This window comes from Rhinolophus sinicus, linkage group LG07, assembly GCF_036562045.2.
Source record: "Rhinolophus sinicus isolate RSC01 linkage group LG07, ASM3656204v1, whole genome shotgun sequence".
Classification (NCBI taxonomy): domain Eukaryota; kingdom Metazoa; phylum Chordata; class Mammalia; order Chiroptera; family Rhinolophidae; genus Rhinolophus; species Rhinolophus sinicus.
In genome coordinates, this window is record NC_133757.1 from 40637305 (window position 1) to 40658139 (window position 20835).

General features: G+C 36.9%; 1 pseudogene; it reads right to left on the reverse strand.

The window, feature by feature from the left end:
- Positions 1-10249: 10249 nt before the first annotated feature.
- Positions 10250-11242, reverse strand: LOC109447401 (5'-AMP-activated protein kinase subunit gamma-1; annotated as a pseudogene).
- Positions 11243-20835: the final 9593 nt, after the last annotated feature.

Consider the following 20835-nt stretch of genomic DNA (forward strand, 5'->3'; position numbering starts at 1 on the left):
TGCCCATCAGTAGATGACTGGATTAAGAAACTGTGGTACATTTATACAATGGAGTATTACGCAGCCATAAAGAAGAAAGAAATCTTACCATTTGCAACAACATGGATGGACCTAGAGAACATTATGTTAAGTGAAATAAGTCAGAAAGAGAAAGACAAATACCATATGATCTCACTTATATGCGGAATCTAAAGAAAAGAATAAGTGAATGAACTAATCAGAAACAGTTTTGGAAACATGGAGGAAAAACAGAGGGTTGCTAGAGGGGCGGGGGGGTGGGGATAAGGGGAAGGTGAGAGGTTTTGGGAACGTACAGAGGGATAGTGGATGGGGGGAGGGGGGTTCACACAGTGTGAGGGATATAAATGATAAATGTCTAAGTTTTGCTTTGTCTTGTGCACCTGAAACTAATTAAAAAAAAAAATAAATAAATAAATAAAATAAAAAAAAAATAAAGTGATTGAGAGCAATTATAAGTGGTTAGTGGTGACAGAACCGAGGTAAAGACTGATGGCTAGATTCACAGAAGAGAAAATCAAGTAAAAGAGTAGACAGACAACATCAATCTTCTCCCTCTAGAGGACCTTGGTGCCCAAAAATCCAGTTCCCTTCTCTCAGCTCTTCCCTGGTGTGTGGGCAATGACTGTCTTCACATCAGCAATGCCAGCATGGCAGGGGATGGTACTAAGGATACATATAGCTTTGGGATGAGAAATGTACTATTCAGCCAACCACTCTGAATGTCAAACACAAATTACACCCATCCTGAATCACCAGCACCATGTATTGTTTAACTAGTGAAAGTAAAACCTATTCATTATGAAAGAAGCCCTGTAATGAAATTCTCCATGACTTTGTGTATTCAGAAATCCAAGAGGCTAATATTTTCCACTTAATATGTGCCAAAAATGCACCGTGTATTAAACATAAATATCTATCTACTTCCTATTCAGAATTGCCCAAGGCTACCAGGTGTTCAGTTAAGAGAGTTTTGAATTCAGTTCACTAAAGGTACAGAAGAAATAAAAATCTGATTTTACCAATCTCTGAGATCTTTTCCCCAAATTGCTCATACAAAATATAATCCTCCCCCCCTTTTTTTGGTCCACTTAATTAGTAGTGATGATGTAAAATTTGCAGGTAAAATGTAAGTTTATAGGATTATTCTGTTGACTTTTACTGCTCTTCTAATTAGAGTTGGGTAACATTTCTAAGTTTGTTTTATTTTTGTTGAACCCTTTCATTTAAATTGTCTGAAATTTAATTAATCTCTAATTAATTCCTCCACTTATTTCTTCACTTCACAAGCAGAGTGGTTGAGATAAAAAAAAAATGGGGTATGGTTTTCATGAATTTCATAAATTGAAACTAGAGCAATTGTAGGTTTTTATTGGGTTTTTTTTGGCTTTTTTTTAACTGGATGATTTGACTCAGCCTTCTTTCAGGACATTTTTTCCCTGGATCCCCTCCTAGTCACTTCTTGGAGCACTTGGAGAAATTTTGCTTTGGCCCCTGGGCCTCTGGAGACCATGAAGGATGAGCCCACATATTTCTTTGTTTTTAAGGAAGTTTTCAAAATTAGAAAGAAGAAATGTTATGAATATACTTGGTCATATATTTATTTGGTCTGATAAAATCACAAAATTCCCTCTGTATAAAAAAATACACATACTTCGAAGCTTGTTAAATTTTTTCTGGTTTACTGAGTAATGAGTTATAATGAGGAAATTACTCTGACTGCACAAGGAGTGAGTGAAAGGAATTCGTGTGCCTAAGCCAATGCAAAGGGGACTGGCCCAGTCATAATTATTGCAATTACTGTTAAGAATGTCAGAAAACAAAGATATGATCTGAAATAAGATTTAGTTTTCTACTAAACGTAACTGTTTCTTTTTCTCTGATCTTGCATACTCACACAACCTTGCCTGTGTGTGTGCGTGTGAACACACACACACACACACACGCTTTTCTTTGCCCACAATTTCTAAATCTCCATTCTCCTGGCTACTTTAAATTTTTGGCCACATATAAATTATTAGGATTCTTGTCAGAGATGTCTTTTTTCAGAATGGTAAATGGGTTTGCCTTGATACCAAGCTCCTGTTGTTAAAAGTGTTGCTCGGTTTACCTTCCTTCTCCTTACTCCTTACTGTCAGCCTCATTCTTACTCATCCTTTAAAACTCAGTTCAGTCACTGCCACCTTCTGATTTAGTAATGGCAAGGACAGAAAGAGCAAGTCAATGAGCAAGCTGCCTAGATTGTTCAAAACCCATGGTCGGCAGTGAGTGTCTACCATTTCCCCAGACCAGGTTCTTGATTTCTGAGTTTCCTTCCAAACAGAAACATGTGAATAGACTATTAAGGACATTTATAACCACATACTTTATTCGTTTACACTGACTCTGACCAAAAACAGTGGGGAAAACACAGGTGCATGGCACCAGAACACTCTCCCAAGCATAGGATGAAGTTAATCCTGCGTTTACATAAACTACTTTCTTCTCTTCCATGACTTCATTATTTATTTACAGCATAGACCCTTCCCCAAATCATCCCCTGATTTTCTTCCAAGGAATGCTAACTAGTCCAAGATACCTATTACTGTTTATTTTATTTGCATATAGGTTTTTCATTGTGGTATAATTACCATAAAATGACGATCCCATTGCCAGGTCAATCAGAAGTGGATAATGGACAATGAAATTTTAACTAATAGTTTTATTTCCTTTCCTTGTTTTGCCTCACTCTCTGTAAAACTGCTCTGTCTCATGTTCTCGCTGACCTTCATTTTCTCTTGAAATTACTGAATACATTGCTTCCATTTCTACCAGCTAAACTTGAAATATTTCTCCCCTTCTTATCTGGAACATTGCTGACCCTCCTCATTCAACAAAGTGTAGATAAAGCAAGTAGCTATTCCACGTAGAGAGGATGCAATATGATGTGTTTAAAAAATCACAAGTTGTTTGAATCTACTGGAGCACAGAATAAAGCACTGGGGATATCAGGAGATGTGATAGATCAAATGGACTAAGGCTGTATTGCGAAGAAAGTGGAATAGTACGCTAATAGGTTTAGGTTTTATTATCTCTGTGATGAAAATCTACTAAATAATTATAAGGAAAGTAATAACATGGCTATGGAGATTGAGGAGATACTGGAGAGAAGTTAACCAACTATGCAATTACTTAAAGAAAGCCTTAAGAATTGATGAGAGCCCATAAACTAAGGAGGTAACAGTGAAAATAAAGGAAAATGTAGAATGTACATGCCAAATTAATTGTGGCTGGGGAAGAAAATCATCAGTCAAGATTCACATTGAAATGTTCTAGAATGGGAGAGAATGGAAAGACTATATTTGGTGGAGGAAGCTATTTGAGATTAGATGCCTGTGGGGACTCCAGGTGGAAATGCCCACTAAGTAGCAAGCCTAGAGCTCAGAAGAGAGGTGAGGATTGCAAATATGCATTTAGTCATCCCCATTGCATAGGTGGTAGCTGTAACCTTAAGGTTCAATAAGACCACACAAGGAAAGAGGATAGAGTGAAAAGAAGGTGCCCAGGATTAAACCATGGGAACCATGATGGAGAGAAAGAAATCAGCCAGTGAAGGATACTGGGAAGCAGAAACCAATGCTCAGAGGAAATGATTAACCACAGAAAGGCTTTTGTTGGGAAAGATGTATCTCTTAAAACAGAGTTTCAAAAGAAAAAATTTTGCCTACAATATTGAATGCCTCATAGAAGTCACCTAAAATTATGTATGTATAGCAAATAAATACTTTTGGTGTGACTTTTCCATGTGTATGAATAACAAATCAAATAATTTGTATCTGTAAATTAACTTAATGAACTCAAAGTTGTTTTTTCCCCCAAACCTATGTAGCTTTAGCTTCTAGCTTCAATCGTGTTAAGTGGCGTATATGTGTTTGTATCAATATGTAAATACCATTTTTGTGCCACTCTCATCTAATTTATCACTGTTTCAGTACAAAATTATTTAATGGACGCTTACCATAGACTAGACTCTGTCCTGTCCCAGTGGATTCAGAGATAAACAGTCTCTGTCTCCTGGCTCACATAGTTTGCATTCTTGTCATCTTAAATTAAACAACTAGAAGTCACAAGGAGACTGAAGGAGAAGGCTGAAACAGAGGGCAGCCCAAAAGAGCCGTGCAGGTAAAAAGCAAACAGCTGGATACTGACATGTCCTCACCAGTGCTTCTCTCCCCCTCCCCCGGCCCTCGCCCTCCGCTTTGACACTCCCTGGACTCAGTTACACAGTCTAAGGAGTACTTTTTTTTTTCTTTTCTTTTATTTTATTAGTTTCAGGTGTACAAAACAATGTAATAGATATTTACACCCCTCACAAAGTGATAACCCCCCTTCCCCAATCTACTACCCCTCTGACATCGTATATAGCTGTTACAATTCCATGGATTCTATTTAAGGAGTACTTTTCTTGAAAGCAGCTTCATCCTGCAGTTCATGGAGGGAGAAATAATTAATTGTGATTTTTTGGTCCCTGAGTCTATCTACCCTAGGGCTTATTCCGTGTATCTAACAATCAGCATATGAAGCAGGTAATACTTCCAGGAGAATATGAACTCACAATCTAAAATAACTAGACACTTATTTAGAAAGAAAAGTAACATGTTTGTACAGATTTTCTCAGAAGCAGTGTTAGAACAACAAACAAAGAATTTAAAATAAGCCTAAAACATATACTAAAAGAGAAAAGGAAAACAATATTATCGGTATTAAAAAATTATTTAAAAAAACAAGTGGAAAAAAATGTTATGGGAAATACAATAGATGGGATAAATAACACATAATAAATGAAATAAATGTTAAGATTATTCAGCTGGGAAAATTAACATACTGGAAGATCAGTTTGAGGAATTCTCAGCAAAGGGAGGAGAGAAAAAAAGGGAAAGAAAGTATAAAAACAAAACTAGGTAATAGGAAAGAAGTATAGTTGCTAACATCTAGGTTAAAAGAGTCACTGAAATAGGAAAAAATAGAAATGGGGGGGCAGGTAAATATATGAAGAAATAATGGAGATAAAATCTTCAAATCAAAGAAAGATGAAAGACCTAGAATCAAAAAACCTACAAAAGCCCCAAAAATAAGAAAGAAGAAAAAAATACTTCACCTGGACCTCCTGAGAGAAATTTTAAAATATCAAATCAAAAGGAAATTCTAAAATCTTACAAAAGGAGTAATTTTTTTTTAAATTAAAGTTTACTGGGGTGACAATTGTTAGTAAAGTTACATAGATTTCAGGTGTACAATTCTGTAATACATCATCTATATCTCACATTATGTGTTCACCACTCAGAGTCAGTTCTCCTTCTATCACCATATGTTTGACCCTGTATACCCTCTTCTACAACCCCCTGCCCCCCTTACCCTCTGGTAACCACTAAACTATTGTCTATGTCTATGAGGTTTAGTTTCTTCATTTGTTTGTCTTGTTCTTTTGCTGTTTTCAGTTATATATACCACATATCAGTGAAATCATATGGTTCTCTACTTTTTCTGTCTAACTTATTTCGCTTAACGTTATAATCTCAAGATCCATCCATGTTGTCACAAATGATACTATTTCGTCTTTTCTTACTGCCGAATAGTATTCCATTGTTTATATATACCACAACTTCTTTATCCATTCATCTATCGAATGACATTTTGGTTGTTTCCATGTCTTGGCCACTGTAAATAAAGTTGCAATGAACATGTGTCTTTATGGATAAATGTTTTCAGATTTTTTGGGGTAGATACCCAGGAGAGGGACTGCTGAGTCATACGGTAATTCTATCCTTAAGTTTTTGAGGAACCTCCACACTGTCTTCCATAGTGGCTGCAACAGTCTGCATTCCCACCAACAGTGTATGAGGGTTCCTTTTTCTCCACAGCCTCTCCAACACTTGTTACCATTTGTCTTGTTGATGATAGCTATTCTAACTGGGGTGAGGTGATATCTCATTGTGGTTTTTACTTGCATTTCTCTGATGATTAGTGATGTTGAGCATTTTTTCATATGTCTATTGGCCATTTGTATGTCCTAAATATGATTTTTCTTAAAAAGGAAAAATATTCAGAACATAGAATGTTTTATACAGCTGAAATACAAGGGCATGGTAAAAATATTCTCAGGGGTATAATGCCTCAGAAATTTTACCACACAAAGACCCACCCTGAGAACAGTTTAAATAAAGTATAAATAAAAGGAAATAAGTCTAAAAAGTATGCGAGATATAAAGGTCTTCAAATATTTGGTAAAGATTTGTGTTTACTTTAAAATATCTGTATTGGTTTTCTATTGCTGCTATAACAAGTTAGCACAAAGGTAGTGGATTAAGAAAACACAAATTAATTACCTCACTGTTCTGTAGGTTAAAAACTCAACACAAGTTTCATTATGATGAAATCAAGTCGTCAGCAGGCCTGAATTCCTTCTGGAGGCTCCTTGTTTTTTCCAGGTTCCAGAGGTTGCTGTTGCATTCCTTGGTTCATGGCCCTCTTCCTCCATCTTCAAAGTCAGCAACCTTGCATCTCTCTAACCATTTTTCCAGGTGGTCATATTTTCATTTGAGTCTGAGTCTCTGACTCTGTCTTCCACTTTTAAGGGCCTTTGTTAAGGACAGTTGATTAGATTGGGCACATCTGATAATCCAGGGTCCTCTCCCCAGCTCAAGGTCTTTAACTTTAATCACAAAGTCTTTTTTCTTTTTTTTTTCTTTTTTTTTTTTTGCCATGTATAGTAACATATTCACAGGTTCCAGGGATTAGGATGTGGACATCATTGGGAGGCCATTATTCTGCCCACCATAATGTCTGCAGAGAGAGAGAAAAGAGAAAGAGAGCAAGAGCGAGAGCAAGAGAGAGAGAGAGAGAGAAAGAGAGAGAGAACGGATACCCATAAATACCCAAATTTAATATTCTAGATATTAATGGATGTAAAAGCATGCCAAAATGGCAATATATATATGATAAGAGAGGATTAAAATAAGCACTGGAAATGTAGTACATATTGAAATAATAAACTATAATTATAGAATAAATCCATATATATTAATAATTACAATAAATATAAATGGAAAAAACTTGCCAGTTAAAAGAGGTTATCATATTATATAAAAGCAAAACTGAAATCTAGAAACCTTATTTAATCAAATCTAACATGCAATTGAATCTAAGATGCATATTTGCAAATTTTAAAAACACACTACTAAATAACTTTGGGTTAAGGAGAAAAATCATACTGGAAATTTAAAAATAAAATCTAGAATGGCACGGGACTTCTGCTTGGAAGCTTGGAGTAACAGGTGCTGAATTTATCCTCTCACCTAAAACAATCATCAAAAATAATAAAACAAAATATATGAAACAACAGTTTCAAAACACTGAACATCGGGCAACTTAAAACAGAGATCCTTAAGAGATGGGAATCCAACAGGGCAAACCCTTTTATTGTTCCAGTTTGCTGTCTTGAGAGAGTTTCTAGCCTGTGGTGCAGGGATGGGAGACCCAGGCAGAGCCCACTAGACTCCCTGAGGTGAAGAGGCAAAGCTGAAAGTCCAGGGAGACAGATCAATTTGGCATTCAGTATTTGAAGAGGCAAGTTCTGCGGGGGAGAAAAATACACAGAGAACCCTGGAAATTTGCAAATGGTCTCCATCAAGGATGAATGACAGTATTGACCAGTACATGCATGTGAGGAAACTATAAGAGGGCAGGAAAAGAACCGTTATGATGATTAATTTCATGTATCAACTTGATTGGGCCACTGGGGTGTCCAATTATTTGGTCAGACATTATTCTGAATGTGTTGGTGAGACTATTTCTGGGTGGGAATAACATTTGAATTGGTAGACTGAGTAAAGTAGGTAGCCCTCCCTACTTCCCATAACATCACACAATCTGAAGGCCTGAATAGAAAAAGGCTGACCTTCCCTGACTAAGGGGGAATTCCTCTTATCTGACTACCTTTTGAGCTGGGACATTGGTTTTCTCTGGTCTTTGGACTGAAACATTGCCTCTTCTTGCCAGCTTTCGAATTGGAACTTACACCATCAGATCTCCTGGGTCTTCAGCTTGCTGACTGCAGGTCTTGAGACTTCTCAGACTCCGTAATCATGAGAACCAATTCTTATAATGCAATAATTAAATTATTATTAAACAATTATGTAATATAATAATTAAATAATATAATGACAGCACTATAATTATAATTCCTTATAATAATATTATGTATAATATCACATATATGCATCCTATTGGTTCTGTTATTATTGTATTATTTTGTGTATTATATTGTTATTGTATATAATACCAAATACATACATTCTATTGGTTCTATTTCTCTGGAGAACCCTAACACAATCATCCAAGAAAGATGAAAGGGAATAGTACCTGATGCTCACCCACGGCTTGGAATAGTGTCTGCTTCCACCTGCCAGACTAGAAAACTTCATGATTTCTGAGACAACAGGAAGAGTACTTAGAAGGGTCTTGCCTCAGAAATAGAAAATAATTAGCCCTAGACTAAACATAACTCTGGTCCTGTCTAACAAATCACAAAAGCAGGACTAGAAAGGATCAAACTATTTCCAAAGAACTTACTTGCATCTCAGAACAAAGCTCAGAAATTTTTATAGGAATAAAAAAGTATCCAGCCTGCAAGAAGGTAAAATTCATAATGTCTGACACAATACAAAATTATGAGGCATGCGAAGAAACAGGAAAAATACAACCAATATTGAAGAAAAAATTAACTGAAAATGAAGTAGAACTGACACAGTTGTTAGAATTGGCAGAAAAATCACATTTAGACAGTTATTTTTACTGCATTCAATATGTTTGAAAATTAAAATACTATATACCGGGGGTGCTAAAAAATATACACATGACTTGTATTCATCTTTTGTTATTGGTATCTAAAGAATATTACAATTTCAATACAGTTTTTCCCCTTTCTTAAAATGTGTATACATTTTTTGGGCACCCTCTGTATATAAAACAAAGCTTATAGGATACAGTAATAACGATGTTATGAGAGTCATTTTAGGTATTAATACTTGTATTAGGAAAGACCAGCCGCTAAAAGTTAATGCATAGGAAGAAAGAGATAATACAAATGAGAGCAGAATCAATAAAATATAAAACAAAGATATAATAGAGAATGTTAACAAATCAAACATCAGTCCTTGGAAAACCAACAAACAAAATAGATAAACCACTGACAAGATTATACCAGAAAAAAAAAAAGAGAAAAATCACAAATAAGGAATATTATTTTTTTGAGGTTCCTGTCATTTTAACTAGGTTTGTCATGAAAAGCAATAACCTCAGCTACCACTCTGCCCTCCTCTTCCACCTAAGTCCTTCATATGCGTACAGCACAGGAGCTCAAAGGCAGTCCTCCCCACCAGCCTCCCCTTTGTGGGAAGAAATGTCACTAAATGGACTCAGCCTCCTCCATACAGCATGAAACAGATGAACACAAATATTTGTTTTTTAAAGATTTTATTGGGGAAGGGGAACAGGACTTTATTGGGGAACAGTGTGTACTTCCAGGCCTTTTTTTCCAAGTCAAGTTGTTGTCCTTCCAATCTTAGTTGTGGAGGGTGCCATTCAGCTTCAAGTTGTTGTCCTTTTAGTCTTAGCTGTGGAGGGCGCAGCTCAGCTCCAGGTCCAGTTGCCATTGCACCATCCCTTGCGGGACTCGAGGAATTGAACTGGCAACCTTGTGGTTGAGAGCCCACTGGCCCATGTGGGAATTGAACAGGCAGCCTTCGGAGTTAGGAGCATGGAGCTCTAATCACCTGAGCCACCGGCCTGCCCCTGAATACAAATATTTTTATGAAGACTTTTGTCGTGCTATTATCTTAGGGTGAAATCAGGGACAGAGACAGAGGCAAAGGCTGGGTGAGGTCTGTGTTCTCTTAAACACCAGAATTTGCCCAAGGGGCACAGAGTCTAGAGTTCACTCAGAACGGGGGCTATGTCTAAGAGGATAGGGGCTAGGATGGACTGGGCTGAAAGTTTTCCTCACTTGTATGTGTGAAGATAGGACAGCACAAAATCCATTATCTTTCCTCTCCCACCGGCTTCCCCAGCTCCCAGGTAGATGGGCAGGGAGCCTCCCAAGCAGGGAACAGTGTCACAATTCTGTGGTTCGCAGAACTTTGGGCAGGCAGTGAGTGGGCATACCACTGGGTGCCACCTGACCCCTTTCCCCAGCTCAGGGCTTCTCTCCACCTGTGAGCACCAGGACCTGCAGGATGTCCAACAGCGACACAGTTCCCTAGACCATAGCGTGTTCATCAATTACTACAGGTTGGTGCACTCTGCTGCCACCATCCTGCTGCTGATGGTTTCCAGAGTCTCATGCAGGCAGGCAGCCCTTGAGGGCACCCTAAGAGTAATGTGATCAATGTTGCAGGGATCCGGTCACACACAAATCTGGGCTGTTGTAGGTGTTTTCTGCTGACGTATTGATAACACCTAACTCAGAGTACAGGTCCACCACACACCATTTCTCATCCACGACAGGCAGTGCCGACACTCAGTGCTGTACAAAGATGCCCAGAGCCACGTAGGCGGGGGTGGTGGAGCAGATCATAGCGATGTTGGCATAGGTGCCAGTCTAGCTCTTCCAGAGACTTAGACATGAACTCTGGGTGAGGGAACTCTATGATAAACAATGTGAGGAACTTGAGGTTGTACTTGTAGATGAGGATGTACAAGGTGTTGCCTGATTCAGGATCAATAACTGGTAGCCTGTGGATCTTGTTTTAAATTAATGAAGAGACAGCATCACAAAAACTGGCATTAGGAGAAATGCAGACAAGTGGTTTAAAGGAGTCCTGTGGGTACACCTCTCTCCGAATTTCTATCTTGTGTTCTTCCAGCTCGTAGATCTGTACCAAGGCTGATTTATAGTAATGATGCAGGATATTGATGAAATCGGTGATGGTCAGCATGCCCACAAAACTTTTCTTCTTACTATCCCACCAAGGGGCAGCTTGTACACTATTAGTCACCAAAGTGAAGCAAATTTTCTTCACTGAAGAGAAGTATCAAATACAACCCGTTTGGAGCTTGTGGGAATCAGGTCTTGGCAGCAATGAGATTTCATGAAGGAAGTACACACACCATTGTTGGATTCTGGGGTCTCTTGAGGATGCTCATTTTCCGCAACTGGGAAGTTGTCTGAAGAAGTGACCATCTCCATTGCAAGAAGCATTCACTGGCTTCCAGGGGTATTATTCATTAAAACAATCTACAGAAATACTGGAGACGTAAAATGCCATGAGAACACTATTATCACCTATTTGCCAACAATTTGGAAAATTGGAACCAATGGACAAATTCCTACACAAATATAATTTAATAAGCAAGTCTGGGTGGGGGATTCACTTCCAAGCTCACTCACTAAAAGAACTAGTTCAGTACCTACTCTTGGCAGCAGAATTAACTCCCCTCCCAGTGTGCCTCTCCACCAATGGCCCGTGTGTCCTCCTGGTACCACATGTGTGGGAGGGGAATTAAGATCCACCTGGTGAGCAGAAGAGTATCAGAGAATCTGTGGATACATCTTTCAAATGGACAGAGCTGGAAGTTGCCAATTACATGAATTGGGCAGTCTGTGTCACATCCCTCTTAGCAGAATGTCATGTGAGCTGCACGGCCTGAGGATGAAGTGTCCTTGCCAAACAGGTCTGAGCTGGATTTCATCAAGCCTCTAGACCTAACCTCCAGTTGCTACAGAAGATATTGTCTATAGTACAGAAGATATTGGACACAAGGTAAATGATACCATAAAGAAACAATCTTACGTATCATGTGGGAATTGTCTCAAGATAACTAGCTTCGAAATAATATCACGAAAACCAAAATAAAATAAAAGGCAGAGGACTGTTATCATAGACCAAAGAGATGTAACAAACATAATTCAGATATCTTGATTGTATCTCAGAGTTTAGTTTTAAAAAATCTAGAAAAGACATTTTTGTGGGAAATTACAGATATTTAAATGTGAATCGGATATTAGAGATTACTATGCAATTAGTACTACTTTCTTTAGGTGTCATAATCGTGTTTTGGTTATGTAGGAAAATGTCATTCTTAAGAGATGTACTTGGCGTTGAATCATTATGTCTGCAATTTACTTGAGAATGGTTCGGGAGGGGAAGAGAGATATAGAAAGAGAAGGAGGGATGAAGAGAGGGAGAAGATAAAGTTAAAGTAAATTTAATAAAATAATAAAATGATAACAATTGGTGAATCTAGGTGAAGGATATATGGGTTTTATTGTTACTACTCTCAACTTTTTTTAGGTTTAAAATTTTTAAATAAAAATTCAGGGGAAATACACACACACCCACACAAGCACGGTCTTTAAATCTGTACAGATAAGACAAAACTAAAAACGCAAGCAAAAGAATGATGATTCAGGATGGCAGTTACCCAGGGTTGGGTGGTGGCAGAATGAGATGGCGCAAAGATAATCGCACACATGTAAGCTATTGTTAAGGTCCCAGTTTTAATGTTGGGTGTGGTTTCATAGGTACTTACTACATTATTATTATAAATTAATAATTATATGAATAAAATAGTCACAAATGCACCAATGATGGCACTGTGTCATGAACCTAGGATTACATTAATCCACTTCTGTGTTCTTAAGCCACCACCAGCCTACTCCCACAATAACACTGAGAATAAGCATATATTTTGAGTGGAAAATTTTAGTGATGGGAGAAAAGCTGGATTCACACCTATTTGAGAATGAGCTGTAAATTTTTTCATCTCTTTCATCTGACGCTAATAATTGTGGTGTTCCAAGAGTATTGAACACCTATTTTAAATAATCTACTATTAACCAATGATTCATCCTTGTTTAATCGCATTCTTATTTAAAGCACTTCTACTGTTCTTTAAAGAGACACTAGTGAGAATGAAATTGTCATTAAGATACACAATGTAAGAGGATTAAATATATAATTCCTATTTACCAAAATTGGTGTTAATAGTATTTCCAATAATTTATTATCTTACTAGAGTATTATTTATTTTATTGCACATAAGTGGAATATTGCATGGTGATCGAGAAGATGGGCTTTGGAGTCACAAAATTCTGGATGCAAGTCTCTGTCGTGCCTCTTACTAGCCGTCTGACACTAGGAAAATTATGTAACCTCCCTAGATCTCAGTTTCCTCATCTGAAGCTGGATATGCACCAATAAGGTTGTTGCATCTTTAAAGATAATCCATTTAAAGTGCTTAGCACAGTTCATGGCATAACTCTGAATGTTACAAAAGGTAGTAGCTATTATTACCACACTAAAACATTTAAACTGATTTACTTTGTCTATCTACACACACACACACACACACACACGCACACACGCACACATGCACACGCACACACATAATTTCCTACATATTGACAAAGTTACACTGTATATTATCAAAAGCTTAAATAACAAAACAAATACATACACAAAGCTCAGGAAATACAGCAAAGGAAAACACAATCTCCTTAACATTCTCTTCATTTTTCATTAGGTGATCTATAAGGTTCCATCGGCTCTAAAATTTTATTATTTTATAAATTCTATGATTATCGACTTTGCAAGTGTTTAGAAGCCATTAAAATGAAGATAAGCTTATTTTAAGTTTTGGAGTTTTGTCATGCTTTTAAGGATGGAAGAGGATGTCTGACTTAAACACGCATTTTCATAACTTTAACAAGCAAAGCTTCTACCATGTTTCCCCAAAAATAAGACCGGGTCTTACATTAAGTTTTGCTCCAAAAGACGCATTAGGGCTCCTCTTCAGGAGAAGTCATCCTGAAAAATCATGCTAGGCCTTATTTTCTGGTTAGGTCTTATTTTGGGGAAACACGGTATTTCTATACTACAACATACTTATTCGATATTTAACAACACACAGTTCTATTGGAATATGGACAAATTCTGCTTTAGATTCATTTGCTCTGCTGGCCTTGTTGCGTAACTTTTCTTAAGTTGTTAAAGAAGGTATTTATAAATTTTTAAAAATACTATATTTTACTCCAGAAATATTTTGCTTGTAGTTAAATAGCAGATAAAATCTAGGAATCTCAATTTCCTTCCTTCCTTCCTTCCTTCCTTCCTTCCTTCCTTCCTTCCTTCCTTCCTTCCTTCCTTCCTTTCTTCTTTCCTTCATCCTTCTTTCTTACTTTTTTCTTTTAACAAGTTAGGTAATTGAAGAGAGTTATTCTGATTAAAATTTGAATACATAGTGATCTTTGCACTGTGAAGCCTTGGAAAGTGTTAGTTAAATGGCAATATCTTGAAATTTTAAGTAAATTGTTAACTGCAGTATATTTCCCCTTTGGTGTGTGGTCATTGTAAAATCAACATAAAACTAATTGGATGAAAATGTTTTTAAATGATCACACATCCCATCACACTAAGGAAACAATTCTGAGTCTATTTCCTTCTAGTGTAAGCTCATGCTTTCTAACCTTGCAATCACAGTGTATGTGTCCGGGTGTGTGGTATTTGATTAAGGGAAATACCACAATTACCTATTTAATCATTTCCCCACTAGACATCTAGGTTGGCACAAAATTTTTATTATACTGTGTTTCCCCAAAAATAAGACCTAGCCAGACATCAGCTCTAATGTATCTTTTGGAGTAAAAATTAATATAAGACCCGGTCTTATTTTGCTATAAGACTGGGTCTTATATAATATAGTAAATATAATATAATACCAGGTCTTATATTAATTTTTGCTCCAAAAGAGGCAATAGAGCTGATTGTCTGGCTAGGTCTTACTTTCGGGGAAACACAGTAGAAACTGTTGTAGTAACTTTTTTCAAGTATATGACTTTTATCTATATAGAATTATTCTCTTGTGATAAAATAATAATACAGGATATACTAAATTTAAAAAAACAGTATATAACTTTTTATTGCTGTATTACTTTCCAAAAGGAGGTGTGTGTGTATAAAATACAGCAACATATATAACACAGTAATATATATTTTAGGATATTAACTGTAAATAAGTATACCAAAGATATGCTTTTTTCAACTTAAATTATGTAACCAAGTGTACACATCAGAAGTCATTTAACCAATTTTCTTGTTCTTTTTCTCTTTTTACTAAAATCAATAAGAGACTTGGATGTAATATTTAATTTAAAAGCAGAGTTTGCATTCAAGGCTATAATAAGATGCTGGTTATTGTAAAAAAGCTAAATGTCAACTAGTGTTTTGTCTTGCCAATCCAGCTTTCTTGCCTTCTAAAAATGGGTACCTTGAATTTAGTAACTTGTCTAGAGCTACGACCCACTAAATGTACTTGTCATATATTTCTTAGCCATGGAATAATTGAATTAAGCTTGCAGTCATTACAAAGTATAAACAAGAAGAAAAATGCTTGACTTGATACTTGAATTGATAGCAGCTTCATCAATTTTACCAATTTGTCTCTACTACCCTCTAGTGGAATCATAGTCATAATATCTTTACAGCGTTGCCTGCGGATTACACACACACACACACACACACACACACACACACACGAAAATATGCAGGTTTATAAATTTCAGCGTTATAGAGTTTGTTCCAGCCTTAGGTATTATAAACTCGTGTTGGAAATTACCTTTTAATTGGTATTCTTGCTCCTCTCCTTTCCCACATTAATCCTTTCTGGAAAGTACAGCCAGATTAAACTGCTTAAAGGGAAAATGCAATCCAATCACTCCCCTGCTCAATAAAAAACTGTTAGTCATTCCTACTGGACTGTTTGAAGTGCTGCTGGTAAACTTCCCTACAGTGACTTCCAAAAATCTTCACAATATGAATGCAACTCTCCTTTTCATCCTTCCACCCTTCACTCCCTATACCCACTCTGCCCTCCAGCCAAATCCCACTGGTGGATGTTCTCCAAACCAACCCTGTGCTGTTCCACTTTCTGCCTAGAATGCTCCCCACCTGGCCATCCCCACCCCACCAACTTCTTTTTCCCATTTCTATTTGCTAATGGTGTGCTCATATTCCAAGAATTATTTCAAATGCACCCTTGGTTCAGCTTTACCAAACTCCTTATATGTTAGTTTGGTGCAAAAGTAATTGTGGTTTAAAAGGTTAAAAATAATAGCAAAAACCAGAATTACTTTTGCACCAACCTAGTAAATCCTATGCAAGCCAGGTACCTCTCTGACACTGTTGTCTGTTGCATATGCCGCTCCCTTTGTCTGGATGTTCTACCCAGACTCCTCTCCTTCAATTCCCATTTAAATTGACATCAGCTTTCCTTCTTAACATAAGGCAAGGATCACATCATTAATGAAGCATTATCTACCTCCTCTAGAGATTTTTTTCCCCTCTCTTCTGTGATCCCATTGCAATCCATTCAAGTCTCTGTTTCAGTATCTACCAACATAGCTACTGTTTTTGTGACAGGTAGTGATCAAAGTGATTAGGAAAAATCATATTTGTGAAGGGCTTACTATGGGTTAGACATTATGGCTTATCTCATTTATGCTCAAAGTGACACAACTATGTTTCCCCAAAAATCAGACCAGGTCTTATATTAAGTTGTGCTCCAAAAGACACATTAGGGCTTATGTTCAGGGGTTGTCCGGTTTGGTCTTATTTTCGGGGAAACATGGGGGGTACTATTATTATCATCCTTTGAGTAAATGAAGCACAGAGAAATTAGGTGACTTTCTCAAAGCCACAGATAAGGGTAGTAGCCAAGATTTAAAAGGATTTGAACCTAGGCAATTTCTGGACCCTGAGCTTTTAACCACGACGATGGCACAGCCCCTCCAGAAAGGCTCTTTGTCAGGGTAGCTTGAATGTCTCTCTTCTTACCTCTCATTTTTGAATCTGTGGTTTGGGATTGGCTGTGGAAAGAATCAAATATGATGCCTGGGGTAGGAATAAGTTTTTGTTTTGTCTTGTTGAATGAAATTGTCCACTTTCTTCTTTGCAATTCTTTTCTTTTTACACATGTTCCTATCTGGACTTTGAAGTTTTGGAAGACAAGTGCTTGGGCTGCCAATTATAACATGTATAAAATTATATCATTACCTCATCTAAACTGAATTTCTCCTGTGTCAGGAATACGCTTGTGAACACAGCGTGGACAATTATAAATATATCAGACAATTTTTGAAATCTGGAATATTTAGAACAATGCACATTAGAATTTTCCATAATTCCTGTGTTTCTAAGGCACAAATCTACGAGTAGAGTATTAGTATAGACACATACGAGTATGTGAAAGAAACTTGATGTTTTCTCAAATTTGACAGAAATGCTAAAAATATACGTAACATGATCAATAATGATGTGAGAGCCACAAAAACTTTTTTGAAGTGATCAATCATAAAAAGACAGTTTGGATTAATCATGCTAAAGGAAAGACTGGATTATCTTTTCTCTCTTAATAGCAAATATTACAAAATTGTGCCATATAAAGAGAAAAAGATAAACAGCTCATCAGCTGGGTGAACAAATAAGCATTTAAAATATGGATTCCAAAAATTGTAAACCCCCTCAAATGTAGGACAAAGGCAATATAAAGATCTGTCAGGCAATTAATCAAATATTTTTTAATGGATTTTGTGACTTGATGGTATTTTTTAACTTTTAATATTTTATAATTTTTTATTCTCAAATATATTTTCCATCACACTTAACTTAGCATTTTTTTTTTTTTTTTAATTTAAAAAGGGCCCCTACATGATATACACTTCAGGCCTCACGGAACCTGTATCTGCCTTTGGCCATCTGTGGCCACATGGATGTCCCATGGTACATCACAATCCACATGCCCAGAGTGGTATTTTACCCCAACAACTGCTCCTTAGCCTCTCTGCAGATGGTAGTGGCATCAACCCATAGTCAAGCCCACACCCAAGCCATCCCTGATGACTCTTTCTCCCTTATTCATCACACCCAATCGACCCCTTAGGTCTTAGAGTCCTAGATTCTCAAAATAGCTCATCATTATTTCTTCCTCTTTAAACTGACCCATGCTCCTCTAGTTGAGCCCCTGTTGGGATTGTTGCAGAGCCCTCCACTGGTCTTCTGGCTCTGACGCTACCTCACTTTCCCTCCTCTCATTTTCTCTTCAGTGACTTTTCTCTCCAACTCCCATATCTGACTATGTCACTCCCCTACTCCCATTTTTCCCCTTTAATTTCATCATCCTGTCCAAATCCTGTAGCACAACCTGGGAAGGCCTTGTGAGATATGGATATCTAGTTCACTAGCACTTTCATAGTTTGAGATGCAACAGCAAAACTAGCATGGATTTCTTTTTTCTTTCTCACAATTTCATGGGTGGAAGATTTGTTCTTACTGTAGAGCTTAGCAACCTCAGCATACAACTTTTTTCTTTCCTTATGAAGTCAAGAACTTTCACCTTTTCACTTAAAGAAGTGCTTTATGGCTTCTCTTTGGCATTTTGAATTGCCAGCCTCACTACTCTTGCACTTTGGGGCCATTATTAATAAAATAAGAGTTACTTGAACACAAGCACTGTGATTCCGTGACAGTGGATCTGATAACCAAGATGGGTTTTAACTAAGTGACTAATGGGTATGGGATGCGTCTACAGAGTGGATATGCTGGACAAAGGGATGATTCACATAGGAATTGTTTATTTCTGGAATTTTCCATTTAATATTTTCAGACCATGGTAAACAGTGGGTAACTGAAATTGTGGAAAGTGAAATTGTAGTTACAAGTAACTGTTTCTCGAATTTATTTTATCTGAAAAAATACTTGTGCTAGTCTGCTTGGGCTGCCATAACAAAATACCTCAAGCTGGGTGGCATAAACAACAGAAATTAATTTCCTCACAGTTCTGGAGGCCAGAAGTCTGAGATCAGGGTGCTGGCAGTATCAGGTTCTGGTGAGAACTCTCTTCCTGGTTTATAGATGGACCTTTCTTGCTATGTCCTCCCTTGGAGGAGACAGAGTGATGGAGATTTCTTATAAAAAGGACTAATCCCACAGTGAGGACTTCAACCTCATGATATCATTTTAACCTAATTACCTCCCAAAGTCTCCATTTCTAAATATCATCATATTAGAGGGTGGGGCTTTGATGTATGAATTGGGGGTTGGGACATAAGTCAGTCCACAGCAATACTTATATCTAAAAACAAAGCAAACAAAAGCCTTATGTGCAGTGCCAACTAAGCTTTTCTTTTCCTTCTAAATGAAGTTTACTAAAATATAAGTATGAAATTTTGTGGGGCACATGACTTTCCATCCTCTCTTCTTCAGTTCTTTTTTCATATCACCTCCAGAATAGTTCTAACATACGGTTCCAAGACTGTACCTCTCCTCAGCAACTTTTTATAACAGTATTCAGGGCTCTTCAAGATTCTGACTCTAAACTCTGTTCTCTGCTTAACCCTGCACGCTAGGATGGAGGCATCCTGAATAATCTGTGCAGAATTTTAGGGCTTTTTTTCCTATGCTTAGAAGGCCCACCCCACATTTTTTTTCTCCAGTGTTCGTTCAAATATCACTTCCTCTGCTTGAATTAGTAATTTCCTTCTTTATGTTCTCACATTATCTTATAGCATAAATTACAACATAAGTGCCAGAAAGAATTCTAAGTAATCATTGTATTCTCCCACCTCCACACTTAGAGCAGGAATTGTATCTGATTCATTTTTGTGTCTATAAGTGCAGCATTGCACTGTAGAGACATTGAATACAAGTGGGACCAATGCGTAATAAACTGTAAAATGAATTTACAATAGCACGAATTTACAATAATTTCTGAAACTTCAAAAACAAAGATAGTCAAGTTAAATTAAAAAAAATCAAGCATCACAGCTGTGGAAACTTGTGGGATTCTTTATGTTGAACGTAAAGTGGATATAATGAATTACTGCCTGTTTTTAGATGGTCTCAATTAAATTCCATGCTTAGGCCTCCCAGTTACAAAGACATATATTCATTCATTAAAATCAGTACCCTAAACTAGCAGAGAACAGTCTTCTTTCCTAGAGCACTTTACTGGGGGTAGCCAGTTTTCATTTAAAATGTGAATTTGGCATTTTAAAGTTTATTAGGTTCAGGTAGAGATTTTTTCAGACCCCTACCTCCACTCTAAATGCTCTGCCTCTATCACCTAGGAGCATAAAGTTGTCAAGGCTGGGCATTTGTGCCACATATAGGGCCAGATGACACATGCTACTTGTTGTGTAAAAAGGTATTAAACACTTCCGTGTGTGATAAAAGAAGTTCCATTGCTTCTCCTAAGCTGGGTCATCTAACATACTTGTAGAGGTCATGGTAATCATTCTTTGTTCTGCATCCCTTTAAGGTCAGTGCAAAGAGAAATTCTTGCTGGGGGAATCTTATTATCACAGTTCTATTTTACTGTTCTATTTTCTTGAACATTTAAGAATGATGTTCAAGTGCAGAAATCTCTCTTAAGAATATGGTGGAGAGCAATGAAAGAGAATTTTTGATACTGGGTTACTTAAAGATTTTCTTCCCTTATAGAAGAATTATGATTTTGTTTGTTTTAAATAACATTTAAAATACCAATGTGAAAATATTTTGAAATTAAAAAAAATAAAATTTTGTTTTTAATTTTTAAATAAGTAAAATTTTAAATAAAAAAATTGAATAAAAAAGTGAGGGAAAAACAATTATATAAAGAAACATATATATTTCTTTACATTGTTGAGGACTTCTTTCAGTTTTCCATATTCTTGAAATGTGCTCCTCGGCCTAGCCCAAAAGTCATCCATTTCGATAAACATAAATATACACTAGTTTGAACAAA